Raw genomic sequence first — 5,772 nt, 5'->3', positions numbered from 1 at the left:
GCTCATGGCTTTTCTGGGTATGCCACCTCCACCTCCATCACCTCCTCCAGAGCAACCCCTTTAGCAGCAGTCAGCCCCATCTAGTCCACTAGCAGCACCTTTGGACAGGGACAAAACCATAGAAATAGATTAATTTTTATTTTGCTCTTATTCAACTTTTAGGAGCTTTTATTTTTAGATGTGTTGGAACAATTTTAGTTTGTTTTGAATTCTATTTTCTTAAAATACATTTGGATGGCTGTTCCATTGGTTTGTTATTGCTTCTCTTTGCCTTTGTTGCTCCTTTATGCATACTTGTCAATACATTGTATATATTTACATACCTATGCAGGTGTCTTCCAGTTTTTCCTTGACATATCATTATGCTGCAGCTATTCAATATACTGCACAGGCTATGAAACTGCTTATGCAGCTACTTCTCAACTTATATTTCTCCTTATGCAAATGTTCTGCATAGCCTGTGCAGTTCCTGACGCAACTCATGCTATACTGCATAGCTTGTGTAGTCTCCTTATGCACATGTTCTGCAAAGCATTTATTCTACATAACCTGTGCAGCTTCCTTATGTATCACCATTATCTTTTAAATTTACATTTTAGATGCTAAAATACTACTCTATGCCAGGTAACCCTTTCCTTTTGCTTTTAAATTTAACTATTCCTGGTTATTCCTCTTTGCAAATGTTCTGCATAGCCTGTGCAATTCCTCATGCAACTCATGCGATACTGCATAGCTTGTGCAGTCTCCTTATGCATATGTTTTGCAAAGCATTTATTCTACATAACCTGTGTAGCTTCCTTATGTATCACCATCATCTTTTAAATTTACATTTTAGATGCTAAAATACTGCTCTATGCCAAGTAACCCTTTCCTTTTGCTTTTAAATTTAACTATTCCTGGTTATTCCTCTTTGCTTTGAATTTTCATGCTGCACTGCCTTAGACATTGAGGACAATGTCTAATTTTGAGTTTGGGGGTGTGCATTTTGATTTTTGCTACATTTTTCACATTTTGAGTATAGGAACATCTCATCCCATTCCATTTGTATATATATATTGTAAATATTTTACATACACATCCATACATACATATACATAACACATTCACATTCACATACACATTATACATCACTTGGAAATTGTACACATTGCATACAAATAGATTTCTTCCATTTAGTTAATGCATTGCTCATTTTTAGGAATCATGCATTCATGAAATAAAATCTTTTGCCAAATCCCTTGAGTAATGAGAAGTTGCTTATGAAGAGTGATTTGACTTACCTTAAGTTGGGTTTGTGAATTAAAAGTTTCCTAACAGGTGCAAAGTTTTGATGTGTTTATCCTTTGCCTATATCTTCTTAGCCAAAAAGCCACCCAACTAGTCCTTTAGATATTGGAGTGTTTAGAGGGAGTTATGGGATAAAAGGTAGTCAAGTGATGTCTCACCAATCCTAGAACAAAATTTTCAAACCTTTTGAGGTGAAATACTAGCTTGTACTTGAAAAGGGAGATGATTAGGCATTCCTTGATTGAAACCCTCTTATTTTAAACTTTTAACCTCCCCTTTTATTACAACTAACTCTTGTAAACCCCTTTGAGCCTTTGTATTCCAAATTTTTCTTGAAACCCTTATTGCTACCTAGCCAATGAACCAAACACTCCAACCCTTTTCATGAGAATAATTATTTATAATATTAGGTACACTATATAAAAAAAAAGAGAAAAATATATAATAATGAAAGGGAGAAGAAATGCTTATCATCTTATAAAAGTGCTAGTATATATGCTTTTCACTATTGTCATTTAAATTGAAAGAAATCCACCCAAAGTGATTAAAGGAAATAAGTTTGGGGTGGCATTTTTAGGGACAATCATCAAGAGAAGATACAAGATACAAGTTTAAAGTATCAAAGTGTCACTCTATTTTATGTATTTTGCAAAAAAGGCCAGCACTTGAAAATTCTCATTGTGTATCTCTCTCCTCTTTATCTAAAAAAAAAGAAAAAGTGTACCTTATGTCTTCAAGATTGAAAATATTCTCATGCTTTGAATCCCTTTTACCCTATTTCTTCTTAACCTCATTTTGAACCCCATAGCCCCATTACATCCCTAAAAGACCTTTGATCTCTTGATAGTACTTGCTACATTAATGGAGATAGGAGTAGTGGGTTTGCCTATGGGATTGAAAATTCATTCATTCACTTATTAAATTCCATCATTCTATATAAAGACACTTTGGCTATTGATTGTTCTAGAATTCCTCTTGTGTATGACTTTCTCTTTTGATTGGTTAGTTTGAGAATTTTGGATGATAATTGACTTGATGGCTAAGCGGTGAAAGATTGGATAAGCATTAGATTCTTTGTATCTTGAAGGATGGGTATATGGATTGTTGGTATAGCTAAAGATATGTTAAGTTACTTTAATTGGTGATTTTTATAGCTCTTTGGACAAGGCACCCCTAAAAAAAAAAACCTATATTATATTTTAAAGTTTGCTTGAGGACAAGACAAGATTTGAGTTTGGGGGTATTTGATACATGCATTTTGCATAGTCATTTAAGTTAAATTTCATGGCCATTTCATTCACTTGTTAGTTACTTTTAGCCAATTTTATTAGTTATTTAGATAATTTTCTATAATTATCAATTTTTAGGTTAATTTGTAATTTTTCTTTGTTTTATAGGAAAAATGATGTTTTTGAGAGATTAAAAAGAAATTTTGCCAATGAGAAGTGATTCCTACAGCTAAAGATATCAAAAACAAAGTTTAAAAGTTGAAAAATGCAAGGTGACCGAAAGGTGCATAAGAATGAGATAAAAAGATAGGTTTTTAATTAACATCTTTTTGAATTTAAATTTTTGCTTATTAAATATTTGATAAAATTACAGTAGCTAGAAAGAAAAAAAAGGATGAACACTATTGAATTGTAGCTCAGTGACTGAATGTTTTTGTCTTAACGCATGAAGTCAAATATTTATACACTGGTAATAACTATTCATTTTAAAACTTTTAAATTATAAAAAGAAAGAAAAAAAAAATAATTAAGTCAGATTAACTTTCCAAGCACATTCAGAGGCACATTGCAATTTTTTGCCAGTTTAACCTTTGATGCCTAGATATCATCATATTGATTTTGGAGTTCTACGCTTTTAAGGGAACTGAAAGGTTGCTTTATTATATTTATATTGTTGTGTGTGATGCCTTATTTGATTCTATCTAAAAATTGGTAGTTTTTTTAAAAATGTTTCACATTAAAGGAGTGTTTAGTATAAGATTAATAAGAGTAATTATTACTCTTATAATTTTTAATCACTCATTAATATTGTTTGAATTCTTAAAGAAATTAGGTTAATTTTTCACTTCATTAATATTTATACCTTTTTTGGAGGGTTAAACGTTAATCTTAGGGAGCTTAAGTTAATAATTACCCTCTTTAAAAATTAAAACTTATAAAGATAACATTTAATTCTTGATTTTTTAACCTCCTACTAAATGCATTCTAAGACTTAATAATTAGATATAAAAAAATTATTATGGCTAAATTGATATTAAATTCTGGTAAATTGGATCAATTTAACACAAATTTGAAAATTGAGACACGTTTTACATAGAAGCAAGTGAGAGTGATAAATTAAAATGATAAATTACATTTTAGTCCTTCATATTTTATAAAACTAATAATTTAAGACTTAATTTTTTAAAGAATTTAAAAAAATATATTTTTTTGAAGAAAATATTTAGAATATTTGTGGTATTGAAAATTGTTGAACATTCATTGAATTTATTGATTTTAATTTTCAATTTTGTAGTGAAATTGAGAGATTAAAAAATGAATTGATGATATCTTAATTTTAAATTTTAATTCAATTTTTTTTTTGTGTTTAATTTTTTTAGGGAAACATAGAAATGGATAAGGAAAATGAGAACAATTTAAAAAGCATAAAGAGAAAGACTAAATTTTAGCTGTTATATAAGCTTGGGACCAAATTGTAAAATAACAAATTTCGTCTGTGCGTGTGTAGCACACATTTCATTTAACGTAAAATAATAATAATAATAATAATAATAATAATAATAATAATAATAATAATAATAATAATTTGTTTGAGAAGATTACCACTTTGGCCTAGCAATTACTAAACAGTAATTTTGTGGCAGATTTGGGTTGGGAAGCCAACATGGCAAGTTATGTGCGAAAGAATTGTTTTTATAAATTTGCAAAAAGAATTGTTTTTATAAATTTACAAAAAGAATTGTTTTTATAAATTTACAATGAAATTTCCAAATATAAATTTGAAGAATTAATGTTAATTTCTCTATTATTAATCCGTTTCTTATTCAATTTTTCTTATGCAGGAAAACTAGGATTTTATTAATTCTTTTTTAGGACATTATGTTTTTCTTCCTGTTTTGTGATTGCCTGGTGCTTTAAAGAAGCATCATTTCGATTTTCTTGAGTCTATCACTCTTGGCCAAGAAAAATACTTCCTCTTTCTTTAACTTTTTTCTTTCTACGTTTGATACAGAATCATGTGTTTGATCATGGCGATTGATGTTGGAGCAGAAAGGTCAAGATTCTCAAGAAAATATCAGAACCAAAAAATGAATCAGCCATCAAAAGTTATGGGGAATCAAAATTCGAAACCCAAACCAATTAATGACCAAAGTTTCATCGATGGCAAGTGTGATGATCACGAAGAGGGAGCAACTGAAGCAGCTGCCTCTTTAAGCAATGTTGAGTCCAATAGGGCTAATATGCAGCAGAATCCAATGGTAGAGATTGTTTCCAAGTTGAATCCCATGGCTCAGGAGTTTGTGCCCGCTCGTATAAGAAAGACAAACAACAACAGCTAATGTGACCAAGGAAAGCAAAGAAGGAACACAAGGAGGACAAAAATGGCTCAAAGAGAGGAGAAAATCAGGAGGACTGTGTTGCAGCTTGCAGATCTCTTTGTTCATGTTGGAAACGTTGTGGATTGTAGCATGTGTAGTGATCCTAATATCTCCGGTCACCACTTTGCCTTCGTGGAGTTTTCTGACGAAGAAGCGGCGAATGCAGCTGTGAACCTGTCAGGGATAATGCATGGCTCTTACCCTCTAAGAGTAGTGCCTTCAAAAACTGGAATTGTGCCTGTCAACCCAACATTCTTGCCAAGGTCTGAAGATGAATACGATATGTGTATGAGGATAGTTTATTGTGCAAACATTGACAAAAAGGTTAATGAGGCGAATGTGAGATTGTTCTTTGAAACTTGCTGTGGAGAGGTTCAACGCATGAGGGTCCTCCAAGACTATCATCCTTGGACTAGTATTGCTTTCGTCGAGTTCACAGAGGCTGAGAGTGCAATTGCTGCTCTAAAGTTCAGTGGTACAGTTCTGGGATCTTTGCCAATAAGGGTGAACCCATCAAAGACACTTCCTCGGCCTCTCATTGCTTAATTAATTTTTCTCCCATTACCTTATCTAATTTTAATTTGTTAATTAAACAGAAGCCAAAGAGATCAAGTTCAATTCCTAATGCATTTTCGATTTTTCCCCTTGGGAGATTCCTGAAATATCAATAAAAATATATATTTGCTTTTTGACTCAAAATTGATAGAATTCATGCAATGCTTGAAACTTTCAAAGTATTGAAAATCAAAAAAAAGATTATGTCATTTTCAATCAAAACTTTTCTTTAAAAAAATGGAGAAAAAATTAATTCGACTGATTAAATATAATATTATTAAACTTATTATAGAAGATTTTGAACTCGAATTTTATCATTTATT

The 5,772-nt window shown here is 31.2% G+C and overlaps 1 pseudogene; it reads left to right on the top strand.

The window, feature by feature from the left end:
- The first annotated feature begins 234 nt into the window (after positions 1-234).
- Positions 235-5,440, top strand: LOC110659537 (polyadenylate-binding protein-interacting protein 12-like; annotated as a pseudogene).
- Positions 5,441-5,772: the final 332 nt, after the last annotated feature.

Source organism: Hevea brasiliensis, chromosome 9 (assembly GCF_030052815.1).
Source record: "Hevea brasiliensis isolate MT/VB/25A 57/8 chromosome 9, ASM3005281v1, whole genome shotgun sequence".
NCBI classification, from domain to species: Eukaryota; Viridiplantae; Streptophyta; class Magnoliopsida; order Malpighiales; family Euphorbiaceae; genus Hevea; species Hevea brasiliensis.
The sequence above is the reverse complement of the archived record's forward strand: the minus strand, read 5'-3'. Positions and strand labels throughout refer to the sequence as shown.